Source organism: Rhinolophus sinicus, chromosome 17 (assembly GCF_057876585.1).
Source record: "Rhinolophus sinicus isolate RSI-liver-muscle chromosome 17, RSI-T2T, whole genome shotgun sequence".
NCBI classification, from domain to species: domain Eukaryota; kingdom Metazoa; phylum Chordata; class Mammalia; order Chiroptera; family Rhinolophidae; genus Rhinolophus; species Rhinolophus sinicus.
This window is the reverse complement of record NC_142517.1, coordinates 61034420-61050379: the sequence shown is the minus strand read 5'-3', so window position 1 is coordinate 61050379 and position 15960 is coordinate 61034420. Positions and strand designations below refer to the sequence as shown.

The 15960-nt window shown below is 47.8% G+C and overlaps 1 protein-coding gene across 2 annotated transcripts in view; it reads right to left on the bottom strand.

Moving 5' to 3' along the window:
- MYLK (myosin light chain kinase) overlaps positions 1-15960 on the bottom strand; it is a 241671-nt gene that overhangs the window by 179989 nt on the left and 45722 nt on the right. Inside the window, exon 1 of one of the 2 annotated variants that reach the window (XM_019738976.3) lies at positions 5173-5364. The exons of the other annotated variant lie outside the window; for it this stretch is intronic. The gene's annotated coding sequence lies outside the window, so the exon portion shown is untranslated. Of the gene's footprint in view, positions 1-5172; positions 5365-15960 lie in introns of those variants that run through there. 2 annotated transcript variants of the gene reach the window in all.

The following is a 15960-nucleotide window of genomic DNA, read 5'->3' as shown; positions in this document are numbered from 1 at the left end:
ACACTGTAATTGTAACATGCCATCTGTAACAACCCCTGGCATGTAGCAAGCACTCAACACATGGTAACTCTCTGATAACAGTCAACTATGATGAAGAATCAGAGTTATCACATTTCACTTAGAGGTCCTAGTTTATTTAAATATTGCTGCAAATATCGTCCTACCTATCACGACGAGGAGATTACTAATTCACGTTCTTATGTTGACTTCTTTTTATCAGTTACTTGACATTAGACCATATGCATTGCTGTCACCCTCCCAAATTCTGGCTTACTGTTAGTACAGTGGAATATGGCTGGATCACAGAATGTGGGGTCTGAAAGGGGACCTAACTCACCTATATTTAGTTATTATACAGATGAGGAAATGGATGCAGAGTGGACCTATGTATCCTCAAAGATGGTGGCAGGGAATCTCTGAAGCCTGCAAGGCACAAGGAAAGGGCCAGGACCATCTAAGCAGTTGAGCCCTGCAATCGGGAGCTGAGTTGGGGTGGGGTGGGGAGATGGAGCCGCAGGTCTAAGAGCAAGGGAACTCGTCTGGGGATGGGATGGGCCGATAGACATCGAATTGATTGAGCCTAGGTGACGGATGGCCTACAGTAGAGCGATGTTCTTAGAGAATGCTACCGAAAGGTTTCTTATTTAAAATTAACATCGAGCTACTGACAACTTATGAAATGTTTTCCGAATCAAAATTGTACTTCAACTTCATGACATATCGAGATGTATTATAACCTCATTTGATTGATGGGAAATCTGAGGCTCAGGGACCAAGTGACTTGCCTGAAGTCACATAGTTAATAAAGTAGAACTAGAATCCAGTCTTTCTTACTCCAAATCCTGACTCAATTTGACAACATACTCAGGAACCATTTAGCAAGCTATGTTGAATCTTATAATAAATACCATGCCCAACAGGAAACTTCCAGCATAATTGTGCTGCTATTCTCTTAGATTTTCCTGGAATGATAACTGATGGGTACAAATTTGACTAATGTAGTCAATTCCTAGCCCAGGGAAAGCCCCTTATTTGTCCTAAACGTCATTTCCATCGCTCACGCCTGGGAGGGAGCCGTGCATACTGGGTAATCTCCAGCAAATGTATGCAGGGCCTACACCACCATCAATAGACCTAATGCTCCCCACACATAGAGATGCTCTCTCTTCCATTCACAGGCCACAGATCTCTGTGTTCTCCCCCCGAAGCCTGCTGCTCTACTCCAGGCTCCCCTCGAGTCTCCTTCCACGGGCTGGGCACACACCCAGACCTCGGTCTTGGGTGCTGTATCAGAACTGCCGGGACAATGCCCTGGCTGTGTGACAAGCCCTGTGTTTCCACACGCAGTTCACCCCTTGCCCTCACCTGTCCTCCCATGATATCAGGATCAGGGCCCATTCCCAGGACAGCCTCCAGCTGTGGATGAGAAACAATGGCTTAATGTTTCCTGGAACTTACTTGGGGTGGTGGAGGGCTGCCAACCCAACCCAGCCAGGTTTAGCAGCCCAAGGGCCAAAAGTCAGGCTCAGACACAGCCCCGCTCCTCCTCCAGACTTCTTCATTCTTCACTCCAAGGGGCTACGTCATCTCCCTCTCTTTTTCTGGTTGCACCCCCACCTACCACTTCCTAGTCCCACCAGGGGCAGGGGCCCCAGGGAGCCTGCCTCTCTGAGGTTCCTTCAGGATTCTTGGGCACTACCCTCAGGTCCTTTGCAGAGGAGACTCACTCACCCTAGGAACCTGGAATGTCACAGCTGAGAGGGCCCTTAGAAATGATGCGATCCCACCTGTACCCCCAGAGGGGTACAGCTCTGTGCCCCTTTGGGGACACTTGAGGCCACCTCATCCTGGAACATCAACTATACTCAAAGATTCGGGGGAAGAATTTTTATATTAAAACCAGTGGGTTCACATTATTGTATAAAATGACAACTATAAGTAGATTTTACCAATAACTATAGGATGTCAAAGGAATGCAATGCTTTCTGCAAGCTGCGTCACGCTAAGCCCCAAACCCCTACTGCCAGAATACATGTTCTTTCTCCACTTTCCTTTTGGATGGTGAAGTCAGAGAAGCACTGGTTCTATCCAACCCTCCTGTTTCACAGAAAGGAAACCTCAGGTGCAGACGAATGAAATGACTGTGAACCACAATATCTACTGTTACTAATAACAATAACCCATTTGCTGAATGCTTCCTAGGGGCCAGAACTGTACTGAGGGTCTTTCAAAGCAACTGTCTAAGATAGGCATTATTTTCACTTTAAAGATGAAGCTGAACAATGCATCCAAGGTCACAGAGCTGACAATAACAGCTACATCTTATCAGGTGGCTTTGAACCCAGGTGTCTGACTCCAATCTTCAGACCCTTGGTAATAAGGTTACACTGTTCAAGGTGCCGCAGGGAAGAGCTACGAGGGGTGAGTCCAAGGTCTTGGTGTCTTACGCTGGCTCTGCCACTAGATTACACACAGCCACAGAACACAAGGGGATCTTGATCTCAGCTCACCTTCTCCGTCTATAGATAAGAACACTGAGGCCCAGAGAGACGGGCCCGGCTAAAGGCCAGAGGGACAGAATCTGCTAACAGTGGGTCCTGGGGAAGTGTCCTAACCTCTGTGGGGTTAGGAAACCTCTAACATCCCCCCTGGATGTATCAGTTTACAATCTCACGTGTACATCTGCTCAGCCTCTGGGAGCCCAAGCACTTTCCGGGGTCCTCAAACACTGGTCTGTAGAAGGCAGCTCAGACAAGCTACCTGGAACCTCTCACCAGGTAGCTAGATGGGGGATGCTAGGAAAACTCATTCGATAATTACCAGTCGCTTCTGGTTCTGAAGTGATTGGCTAGTCTGCTAGAAATTAGCTAAGCCTTGTGTACCAGGAAGCAGAACGGATACAATAGTAGCCAAAAGCCACAGCCACCAAACCTGCACACCCCTCTTAGCAAGGAAATTCCAGAAGTTCATTCATTCTGTGGTTTGCATCTACACAAATCTTCTTCCAGATTCCAACTTCCTAGGCCACTGATGTTTGTCTGAAAGGCCTACTCCACGGCGGGACAAAAGGATGCTGAGAAGATACAACGCCCTTTTGACTACTTAGAATATTTGCATTATCTTAGATTCCCATATTGATCACCTAGGCCAATCAAGTCAGGTTTATCAAGTTTGTCGTCCCAGCAGAGCAGGAAGAACTCAGCCTAAGGACCAGAATGCAGTCTGTCCACATATCCATCCCTGTGTGTTTGCTGAGCACCTGCAAGGACCCTGCGAGCACAAATAAGGGGAGAGGTTAAGGTGGGGGCCACCACAACCTCCCAATACAATGACATAAGCGCTACAGGAAGAATGAGGGCACATCCTCATTACTTCTGGACCTCGCTTTGCCGGTGGTTTCCAGCTGCTCCTATGATCTCCCTCCTTCACCCTCACACACCTTCCCCTGCTTTTCTTTCCCAGCTGAAGTGGCCAGTCTCTGGGTGAAGAGTTCCATCTGCAGCTCACAGGTGGATGGGGCATCCTGGGGTCTGGTGTGTGGGGAGTGTGGGCCTCTCTGGCCCCAATATCAGGCTTGGGTTGACAGTATATCAGCCGGAACACAGTAAAGTGTGACTGACCCTCCAGAGAGAGGAACCCATGCTCGGAGGTGTCAGGTCAACTGATTCCCAGTGGGAAGGAGAGGGCACGTGTCCCTCCCAACCCTCTCTCAGAAAAGGGGATCACTGGCACACAGCAGGAAAGACTTCCCCCACAGGCGGCTCCATCAGCCACCGGAGAGGAAATGCAGGCCAGCAGGAAGATCAGTGGGCCAGCCCCAAGTATGAGCTGGGCTCACACCTGGCCAGGGGAGTTGTCCCCTTGAGGTTAGGGGACTTAGAATCTTCTTGCAGAGGCCAGATTACAAAAGAGAACAGAACCCCAAGGGCCAGGGAGTGAGGTTGGAAAGCAAAGCCATCGCGGGGCACTGGCCTGTTCACTGGCCCTTCAGCCCTTCATGTTGTCCCCCTCCTGAACCTGGCAATTCTGCACCCGGCTCAGGACACTCAGCCAACACAAAGGCAGCAGTCCCTTTCCTGGCATTCAGCCCAGAGGGCAGCGCAGTCCCAGCCCCAACTGGATGTTAAATGTCCGCTCTCCCCCACAGTAACTAGATGGGCCCGGACTCTGAGGGGAAGTGTGTTGTTCACCATCACTGCAAAGCTCTGAAACGGCCATTCTAGTCGTCAGAACATCTCCTAGGCGATGTAGGTAAGCTTCCGTCTAGGGGCACAGCGGCCAGCCAGCTAGGCCTCTCCAGGTGTGGGTGATTCGACCCAAAAGAGTACCAAATGTGCTTATCGACACCGAGTACGTCTCTTAAATTAACAACGCGCTTCTAATTACTAACTCCCATTTCTCACAGTCACAGAACATTGAACAAAAGGCTGTCATCTGGAGCTTTTATTATTAATGTTTAACGTCATGAATCAATTTTTCTCTCACTCTGGTGTTTTATTCGTCACTGGCTATAGGACTTTTCTTAGAGAAAGCCTGGGACCTCCCAGAGTCCAGCGTCTGATGCGGGGAGATTTAGGATATTATAGTGAAGAAGTCTTGCCCTCAGCGCTGCTCCCTCCGCACCTACTAGTCAGGGCTGGGTTCCGTCTCCCTCAGGGCCTCGTCCCTCTCAGTTTCTGGGTCCAGGTGAAAAACTGGACCTCACTACTGACAGCACCTGTTCCCCGTGGCACGGCTCAAATGACACGAGGGAAAGGTCAGAACTGTCTTGCTTACGCTGTTCAGTTTCAGTCTTCACAATGGTACTTTCTCCCCCATGAAAAGGTGAACTTGCCCCAGCGGACCACTGTAGGAAGCTGCGATTTGGCCTATGTGCACTAGCTCAGGTATCCTCCCTCGGCTACCAGGTTTCTGGCAAGCCTACGTATGGCCTGGCCTCCAACGCAGCGAGCCGTCTCTCTTAAGTGAGGCAATGCTTTTCCCTTTATGTTTTAACTACAGAGTTAAAATAGTATCCAGGGGCCAGAAGGCAATTTCTTCCTAAAGTCCAGGAAAAGCTGAAGAGAACTTGCTCTCATACTCGCCACCCATGTCCCTCAACCAAACAACAGGGCAAAACAACTACAAAATGTCTAGCTGTCCCTTCACTGCGGCAATCCCGGAAGCACTTACCTGTTTGCTCAGGTGTAGAGTGGATTGCCTTTGCTTGGCTTCTCTGCTGACTGAAACCCCCCCTGAGCTAAGACTGTAAGGTGACGCTGCCTGAAGAAGGTCACGTGCCTCCTCTCTCCAGGCCCCATGACGTCCAGGCAGGTGTCTCGGGGCACGCAGGGTCAGACCAATGCTCCGTGGGCACAGGACTGTGGGCCTCCTCCACAATCCCACCCCACTCTTCTTACAAACTGAACTGGGCTCAGCTCCCAGGCTGATTCACACACGGTCAGCTTGGTGCTCCGCTCAGTCACAGGGTTTCCAACAAGCCCGCCCTGACAGAGCCGAAAGAACAAAGGGCAGACACCAAGAAGTAAACAGAGCGCACCCAGGCCAAGCCCCTATCTGCTTCGAGTTATCACCTTGTACGCTTTGAACTTATTTTTGCACTAGCCATGCATGGGCTTTTCTTTAAAAGTCAAGAACTTCTCTAGGGAGCAATGCTCCCAGGAACACAAATAGGGGGAAGGCTCAGCTGGTAAATTCCTCGAACTGCTTCTGCTCACTGAAAATGCTAATGGTGATGTACTAGACCTGTGGGATCGGTGAGGAAGGAGGCCAGGGAAAGAGGAACTCCTGGGTCAGAGCGAAATATGAATTCTAGCCACACACGGGGCAGCTTGGGAATAACCACCTTGATTATCCTGTAACTAATCGGGAAGCAGAGCTATAGGCACATGTTACACCTGGGCCACTTCTCCATCAGGCTGGGCCTACCTCAGCTGCAGGGAATCTCAATTCACCAGCTCTTAAGTGCTAGAGGCAGGCAGCAGAACAAATGTCCTCAACCTAGAATGTCCTCCGTCCTCCTCTTCAATAACTAGAGTGACCACATGACATATTATCCATGCCAGAACTCTTCTGAGAATGAAGGGCACCATTAATATTTATACTGGGACTGCCCAGAGGAGCCAGGATGTATACAAGGCCACCGTAAGCACTTCCACAGTCTCCCCAATGCTAGACATGAGATGTGACTTCAAAAATGTCTTCCCTGGTCACATTCACCCTATTCTGGCCAAGCTCCTACTTCAGTCCAGGGAACTGTTATTTTACACACTGGGTTATATTTGGACATGTTCTCATATGTGGCCTTGCTCCTTTCCTAAACAGTATCTTGCTTGCTGATTCTTTGCATGAACTTTGAATTCATTCCAGTTCCCTGTTCCGTCCTATTTTGTCATTGTTCATAAATAATACCAGGGGTACCAAAAAAATGTACACAAGTGGACACTTTGGTCAACATTGCTTGAGTAGTAGTTCGCCGTTATCAGAAGTAACCACTTTGAGTAAAGTGGTAACTACTTTGAGCACCTCTTGTGATTGCAGAAGTCAAACGTGACTTGTATTCATCTTTCGTTATCGGTATATATTGAGTATTACAATTTTAATATAGTTTTCTTAAAATATGTATACATTTTTTTGGCACCCTCTGTATTTGTTGAAAGTCTGATTGTGAGTAGGTCAAAAATGAGTATTTTTCCTGACATAAATACTATCATTTCTATATTTTGTCTAGTCTTTTTCTATATGTATACTTATTAAAAACAAAATTATATATACACATTATCATTGCCTTTATTTTCATACTTTTCTTCAAGCTAAATCACAAACTTTTCCCTAGTCATGGTACATTCTTCATAAGTCTCATTTTTAATGACTCTATAATATTTATTCAAGTGGATGAATCATAATTTACTCAATTGTGCCCTTGTTATTTACTATTTAGGTGGCTTCCAATTCCACTAAAACAACATCATAAGTTATAGTTTCATGTGCAAGGTTGGACAAGTAAGTTCGTGAACTCATCCTAGAAAAAGTGCTGCATACCTCATTGCTGAATAGCACTACGGTCGTCTTTTGAAGTACTCCCCTTGGGAAGCTGTGCACCGACACCAGCACCTAGTCCACCCTTCAAAGCAATTTTGGACTCTTTTTCTGGAATGGCCATCAGAGCTGTCGTATTACCCTTGATGTCCTGAATATCATCAGAATGTCTTCCTTTCAATATTTCCTTTACCTTCGGGTAAAGAAAGAAGTCACTGGGGGCAGATCAGGTGAGTAGGGAGGGTGTTCCAGTACAGTTATTTGTTTACTGGCTAAAAACTCCCTCACAGACAGTGCCGTGTGAGCTGGTGCGTTGTTGTGATGCAAGAGCCATGAATTGTTGGCGAAAAGTTCGGGTCGTCTTTTTCATGCAGCCTTTTCAGCACTTCCAAATAGTAAACTTGGTTAACTGTTTGTCCACTTGGTACAAATTCATAATGAATAATCCCTCTGATATCTAAAAAGGTTAGCAACATCGTGGCAACTAGTTCACAAACTTAATTGTCAGGCCTCGTATATAACTTTTCCTTCATTCTAGAATATTTCCCCAAGATACATATATTTCAAGAATTTTGAATAGTGAGTCAAAGTACATGGAATTTTTATAGTTCTGGGTCTTGATTTCTGTCAGCCTACCACCTGGGGCCAACTCATGGCTCCCCAAATATTTCACTCTTCTTCCTCAACCCAAGTCTGAGCTTGAGCTCCTTGATCTGGTGCTAGGTCTCAGACAAGGGCCAGGTCTGGAACTTCTGCACAGTTTGAAGGCATGTGCACTTAAATATCCAACCAAATTAGACGAGGTTTGGGAAGTGAGGCAAATATTGAGCAAGACAGGAAAGGATCCAACCCCAATGAGTCATGAAGTTCAAAACAACTGCTGTATCAAGCACGACATGAGGCCTGCTGCCCTCTCCTACACAGTCCTACCAGTGGGGCAGCTCTGGAATGTCTTTGACAGTCTTTGCCAACCAGCTGAGTCCTACTTTTAACTTAAGATCCCATCTTCTCTAAGGCCTGCCCAGCAGGACCTGTGACACAGGTTCCCAAGCGTCCATCCAGGACAAAATTCCCATCAATCCATGACAAAATACAAAAACTAAGGACGATGCGTGGAGTTTTCCATATAGTTCAATGTATGTGGTATAAGAGGCGGTCCTTTAATCTCAGGTTATGTCCATACTTTTTTGGAGTTAATGTAGTCTTTCTAATGTATTTTTATAATGTAAATTTGAATGTATTTTTCTTTGTAAAAATGTCACAGCTTTGTTTAAATAGTAAGTTGTTCATTCATCACGTATTTTTTGAGAGCTCACTACTTGCCAGGTGCTATGCCGGATGCCAGCAGGGGAGATACAGGAATGAACACAGCAGGTTCCTGAGGTGTGAGACCTGACCATGAGCTTTTTTGATTGTAATATAAATGCCTGATGTTAAGCTTTTGATCGCTAAGGCATCTACTTCAGAGACATCCACCCTGAATAAACACATTGCCAAGTTCAGAACTAGATACAGACCCAGGCCACCTCACCCATGAGGTTCCCATGTCTTTAGAGAGATCTGGCTGACTTAGATAACTGACCATTTGACCACTTGCTTTCCTCTTCCTGCACTTTAATCCCCGCTGTTTTAAATTCACCAATAGAGAGTGAACCCGTGAAAGCCTAGGCACCCCACCCCTGATACCAATAAAAGCAGAACCTAGGTCCACGGGATCATTCTCTCTCTCTCTCTCTCTCTCTCTCTCTCTCTCTCTCTCTCTCTCTATCTATCTATCTATCTATCTATCTCTCTCCACCTCCGCCCTCTTCTCTCTCTCCCTCCCTGCACCCATGACCTCCCTGTGTGGCCCTGGGCATGCACTGTACTTTCCAGGACCTGTGAGTAATAAACACAGTATTTTCTAAGTTCCCCGATGGTTGGTTGTTGCTTGGATGGATGGTTGTTAATGGACTGATGGATGGTGCAATCTTCCTAAGAACCACCAGGGCCCATCCAGCCACAACATGGGGATGTCTGTGAGGGCTCTCCACCAGGAGTAGGGCCCAGCTGAGCGTCCCTAGGCATTTCTAAGGCAATAGTGTCACTATCCATAGGCTCAGACAGACAGGAAACAGTGCCCCTACCCAGAGCCGAAGCTCTGACTGGGTCAGCTTTGTCTCCTCAGCGGTAGTGCCCTGCTGGGCGACTCAGGTTTGCACGTCTTTACATCTCCAGGCGGAGTGTCCTGCACCGTCCATTCTCAGTACATACTTTCTGAGGACAGCGTTTTGTAAAGACACCAGCACCTTCCGGAGGGTTAGTGGGGACACGTGAGCGCACAGCAGGAGCCAATGGACAGTAAGGAGGCCCCACTCCTGGTTTCCAATCCCAGCTCTGCTGTGGGACCGTTAGCAGGTTCTTCCATCTCTCTTAGCCTGCCTGCGTCTGTCAGATGGGGAGGATGGGAATAGCACCTGCCTCAAGAGGCTATGACGACTGAAGCCCTCAGCACAGTGCGTGGCACATCAGGAGCCCGCAATAAGTGAACCTAGTTGTAGCAATGACAGCGGCATCAATTGGGTGCTAAATAAATCGGCTAAGAGGTGACTGTGTCAACATTAAACCAGGTGAACGGTCACAGCCCAGAGAACCCAAGTGAAACTGAAGAGTCATTTGACTGGTCAGAAAAGCTAAAGATACAACAGGAAAAATTAAATTTGTATAGGAAGGAAGAAAAAAACAAACTAGCCAGATTTTCTCTTCCTTCTCCACTGGTGTCAATGATAGAAATGAGAGGATTTCATTTATGTCAATGACAGAAATTGGGCAAAATGCGCCTGCTAAACCCAGGTGTCTCCAATGCTGGGCACAAGCCAGAACTCAACCATACGTGGCCCAGATAAGTTGAAGGGTGCACAAGTGGGGATAAACCCACACAGTTCAGGGACTTCCCAGAAGTATGTACATTCCACAGTCAGGTAACTTCCGGTGCCGTAGAGAGCTGTGGAATTGAAGAAGTCTGAGGGGGGTGGGGCAGGGTAGAAAAACAACACTGGCCACAACCAGCAGAAGAACAAAGGCCCAAATTTGCAGAGGTTGCTTTTAGCTCTGTGATTGAAATGGAATGCTGTACAGATTTAATATCCGTGGTGCAGATAAAATAATGTCAGCAGACTGGATAATTAAGGATTTTTGGCTCGCTTCTTCCCTCTCTCACTTTCTGGAGGGAGGCTGAGAGAGAAAGGAGTTGGGCCCAATAAACCAAGAATTCCTCAGAGTTTTAAGTATATTTTTAGTACTTCGGACATCTGGGATAGCAGAGGCATTAGTTCAGGATCAGGTCCTAATCCTGCCCTTTACTTTGAGTCAAACATCACTCTCTAAAAACCCCTTTGATGAGAATGTAATTATTTTAAAGATATGCATAGACTAATTGAGACCACATTTAGGGAGTCTCTAGCTTCCAGTGTTAGATGTTTCTGGCTGAGGGGAACAGAGGCCATTAAACCAGCTGCCACCACTTCTATTCCTCATCATCTCCCCAAATTCCTTTCCCCACCTGCCCAGGGTTCCCCCCGGACCTGCGTCTGGTCCAGACCTGCTCTGCTGGGGAATGGAGCTGCCCAAGACCTGGGGACTCACCACGGGCTATAGCCAGGTCCTTACAGAGCCGTGCTGGGCCCAACCACTTGTTCCCACTTCTTTTTAAAGTATGGGCTATTGACAAGGAGGCGTGAATCACAGAACCACAGATACAGTTAGGAGAGCATGGAGATCTTCTAATTCCACTTCCCACCCAGTAGAGGAATCCTGATCTGTCACCAACTGGGCAACAGAGAGCCTGGTATGTGTGTGAACAATTGCCAGGGCCTGGCAAGCCGTGAGGCTGGTGATTCCAGGCTGGCGGCAGGGATAGAACCCAACACATCAGGGTTGGAGGCAAGACTGAGCCGAGATCCTGGAAGGTCCCTTGGTGAGACCAAGCAGCGTACCGGGAGCTGCAGGACTGGGGGTGCAGCTGAGATGAATTCCTCCGGCCCCATCAGGGTGGGCCAGATGCCCCAGGGTTAGGACACCACCCTCACTCATGCATGATCCCTCTCTTGGCGTGTCTGACAGTAGAGAATTGTCAGAGAGGGGATAAGAAGGGATGGCAAGGGAGTTTGGGTCAGTGTGTTCAGCAGGCTCTGCTCTCTTAGGAAAACTCTAGAGCACCGCGTTAGGGCCATCGTCCTCCATAGTCCAGCTTCTGTAAAGAGGAGAAACAGAGGGGTATTTTGTGGCACCTTTGACGGATCCCAGCCCCGGGCATCCCAAACGGCAGTCACCCAGAAAATCCTGCAAGAGGAAGCCCCAACCCTCACACGGAGCCCATTCCGTCATGGGCTGCGCCCGGATGGACCTCCCTCTCACTGGACCCAATTCTGCTCCCTGGGGTCCTATAAACTATTTTTCTATAAGATATGCCTACAAATATTTGAAGGCAGTCATCATTTATCCTTTATCCTGATGCAGACAAAACACACTTGGCCCCTCAACCAAACCCTTCCACATCCTCTGGTCACACACGTTTCATCGTGACGCCCTTGGTGTGATCCTGAGGAGTGAAGACAGCACACAGGAGCACAGTGGTTAAATGTGCAGCTTTGGATCCCAACCCCATCGCTCACTGTGTGTGCCTCAGTTTCCTACACTGCACCTGACCATCTTTGTTATGAGAATTACATAATTCATGGAGAACTCGGAACTGTGCCTGGCATCTGATAAGCACCTCATTTTAAGTTTTTTTTGTGGTTTTTTTTTAGCACAACACTTAGCATATAAGTATGTAATACCTACACGCATTTTGCAGCTGGATATTCCAGTTTAATTACTCACCAGCTTCCTGACTGATAAACAACACCACCACCCCTGAGCTTTGATGAGGTGAGGAATGAGAAGAGAAGTCTCCTGGTCAGGGCTTGGTGCCTCACAAGAAGGCAATAAACATCAGCTTCCATGCCCTTTGTATTGATGCCGCAGCTGGGCGCCGTGCTCCGTGCGTGTCTGGCAGTTCTGCGCATCTTGCAAACACAGGCACTCACTGCCTTTGTTCCAGACTGTCTTTTCAAGAACATCTGTATCATAAACAACCTCGGAAGAGAGAGGTAGTGTCTCCTCTTGGAGCAAAGCGCAGGCATGTTTACTGTCCATTATAAAAGATTTGAGGCTCCTACACTCAGGATTTCTCGCCACTGTGTGTGCAAGTGCCACCTGGCCTTCGGCGTCACCTTATGAAAATTGGAGCTCACAGAACCCGTGGGAGAAAGTGCTGATGCCCTGGTCACTGTTAGTGTTGTGAATCAGAAAGTCCTTTGTCCCTAACCCATGGGTCTCATCTTCTGCCAGCAGTCATGAAACTATGGCAGGCTAACTCATTAGCTTGCAAGTAGGTGAAATCTCAGACCTTCCACAGTTATTAATAACACCTTAAACAGATGGTGGCAAAATAAACTCCCCCCCCCCCACCGGTCTTTCTCTTAAACTATCACCAACCCCATGACATTCTGTCCATATTTAGCTGATTTTTAAAAAATTCTAAGTGAAGGATTTCTCCTTATGTCCTTATTTATTCATGTTGATTTTCATTTTCTTGATTTCATCAAAAGTTCCATTCATTTGAGGTCCTTCTAAAACTTCTTTTAGGGGAAGACATCTTTTGAACTTGAAGGTCCCCATTTCAAGTTCCCTTGTCTGAGATGCATAGAGCAGTCTTTCCTCCCATTCCACAGACCAAGTAGATCCTCTGTCTAAATCTAGATTCTCACCCATAGTGTCAGACACTGGGTTTCTCTTGTATAAAGCTCACGGCAAGCGTCCACCTTCATTCGATTTGTGAGAACTGTAAGTTCTCTCAACGTCCTAGGGAGCTCTTCACTCTCTCCTCACCCTTCACTGACAGCACTGAGGGGGCCTTTCATACGAACCACTCCCACCCCCTCCCAAAAGATGGGGATGCACAACCGGATGGATAGGACATAGCCAAAGATCAGCCGGACTCCAGCTGGTGTAAGTAGGCGAGGTAAGAAGGACATCCATGTCCTTCTGGGAAATCTGGCCTAGAACCACGAAAGCTATAACCTGGAGCAAGCTGAGATCTGAGAAGGCAGCTGCATGAATGGGAGCAGAAAGTACAAATACAGCCATGGCTGTGCTCCAGACTCACCTCAGACACTACGAAAGAAAGAAACACAGTGAGGGATAATGTTATGAGCTATCACTTCAACTTGCCCCAGGGGCAGCTTAGTGGGAGGCTGGTAAACATGGAAGCTGTCAGTGGTTCCAAATCTTCCTCAGACACCATGAGTTAGTGGAATGTGACCTTTACCACTGTCCCCTGCCACCAGTACTACCACTGCCACTCATTTTCAGATCAAGGATTCATTTGCATGATAAACTCTAGCTTGCAGATACCCACTGACTATTCAGCTAAGTTACCAATGATTCTCATAGTTTTTCTCCCTTGGGTACTTTCTTGCATTTTATAATTACCCTCCCTCTCCACTACAAAACTGGGTATATCTAGAACTCTAGCATCTGGTATTAAGTTATAACTTATGATTCTTTTCAAAAATAAATAAAAATAAATAAGCCAATAAATCTCATGAACAAAAATGCTTTTCTCTTATTCATCTTTTTAATTTAGGGGGCTTTATTTTTAGATTTTACTGTCTAAAGATTTCTTACAGTATTTTTAAGCATGACAGGGTACTCTAAGACCTCAACATCTGGTCATAAGTTACTTGCAGAACTGTGGAACAGTTTTCTTTCTTTTGAAAAATAACTAATCTGCGATGGCTTTAATGGATGTGAAATGAATAAAAACAGCTTTTATGTTAACATAGTTTTAGCAGTAAGCTTGGGCTTTATCTGGCCCTGATCAGGGATCGCCTGGAACAGTTTAGTAATTAGGTTCCCAGGACAACTCCAGGGGACGGACCCTTGGCTTGCAGGCTTATTACCAGCCTAAACTCTGCAGGGCTGGGGATCCACCCGCGTCCCACACCCGGCATCAACTTTGTGGCGTAGAGGGCTCTCAACTCCTGGTCCTCCCTCCTCAAGATGGCGTCCCATCTCTTCAGACCTCTCACAGTGCCCCCACCAGAGACTGTCCCTGTGCTTTCCTACACTCCTACAGGTCCCCTAGTTTCACCACGTCTGTGGAAGAGACAAGAAATGATCCAAAAGCTATCCCAGACTCCCAATTGCCAGAAAACTCATCTCTCTCCCTACACAGATGAACTCCCAGCCCTTAGGGGTCTTTGAAGCTGTTCCACCACAAACACTGCCCCCAGTTCACATAAAACTATGTGAACATAAAAGCTTCAGGCCTGGGTACTCCTCCCACCCCCACAGATAAAGATCAATGCAACCCAGCCAAGGGAAGAGGCCATGACTGTCCTGAAGCTCCGCCCACGGAACTACTCCATGGACACAGGTCCCCCGGGGACACTGCTCTTGGGCAGGACCTTACCTAGTTCTGGGTAGTTCTGCGTCAGGAACCTCCAAGGAAGCTGTGAGGGGCTCCTCCCTCGATCTTCAGCCACAGCAGAGGTTATATATACTTTGCAGAGATGGAAGGCAGAGAATCCAAAGGCTGCAACCATCAGTGACCATTCGAAGAGCTCATACTGATTCCCCAGTGCCCTCCTTCCTCGGGTGGGTACCGGAAGACTACATTTAAGGGGCTAATAGTCCCCTAAATCAGGACTCTGACACTTCTGTCTTTCCTTCCTGCTCCTCCCATTTGTCTTCTCCTCTGCCACCCAAGCCTTTCTACTCAGAGCTGGGACATCACTATGCTCTTTGCCTAGAGTGGGACTGGTCCTGCCCCTTCCTCATCTGTCCCCACAGCCCCAGTGATGGACAACTCCTACAAGGAAGTGTCCCCTCGGGCCTCAACCTCCATATAGCAGAGCTTTGCCGGTAGGCAGTTAAATCACAGCTTGGAGTGGCTCCAAGTGCAAGCAGAAGAAAGAATCCCTGGCTTCAGTGAGTTCCAGTCTAACGAGGGAAGACAGAGCCCACGAGCACGTTAGAAATCAAAGGACACGATAATGCATTTAGATAATCTCAGCTGCATTGGTACAATCACCCCCGCCTTCTGGAAAGACTTTCTTTTCTTCGTTTCTGGGATGCGGCACTCTGTTCTTTTTCTTGCTTTTCTCTTCCTGGTCTCCAAATGATGGGGGTGCTCACTCCTGGGATCAAATCCAGCCCCATGGGTTTATATATCATCTAGAGGCTAGAGGCTCCCAAACATATTTCCCCTCCCAACTTCTCCACCAACCTCCAGGATTTTACTTCCAACTGCCTACTCCACATCTCCCCTGGTTTATCTGACTAGATTGCTCAGTTTTCTCCAGCCAAACGTGTTCCTCCTGCAGCACTTCCCACCCAGGCAAAAGGCTCCATCATCCATCCAAATGCTCAGGCTTCGGAGCCATCCCTGGCTCTCTCGTTCACTTTCTCACTCCACTCAAATCCATCAGCAACTCCCATTGGCTCCACCTTCAGCCTGATCACTCCTCGCCACCTCCACGGCACCAGCCATCGAAGCCACCAGCATCATGCTCTTAGACCATGGCAGGAGTCTCCTAAATGCCTTCCTACTTCCACACTCGTTTCCCTACGGTCAGTTCTCCACACAGCACTCAGATCATGACACTTCCCCATACTAACACCCTCCAATGACTTCCCATTATACACGGGATAAAATCCAAACCCCTCACCATGGCCGACTAGGCCCTACCTCACCCAGCCTGCCTGCTGCTCCAAACGTGCCTGCTCTCATGCTGTGCCTCACCCTCCACTTTAGCGCTTGTTCTTTCTCCAATCACACCAAGTTTACTCCTGCCTCAGAGCCTTGGCAGTGGTTGCAGTGGCCCGCTTTTCTGCCTT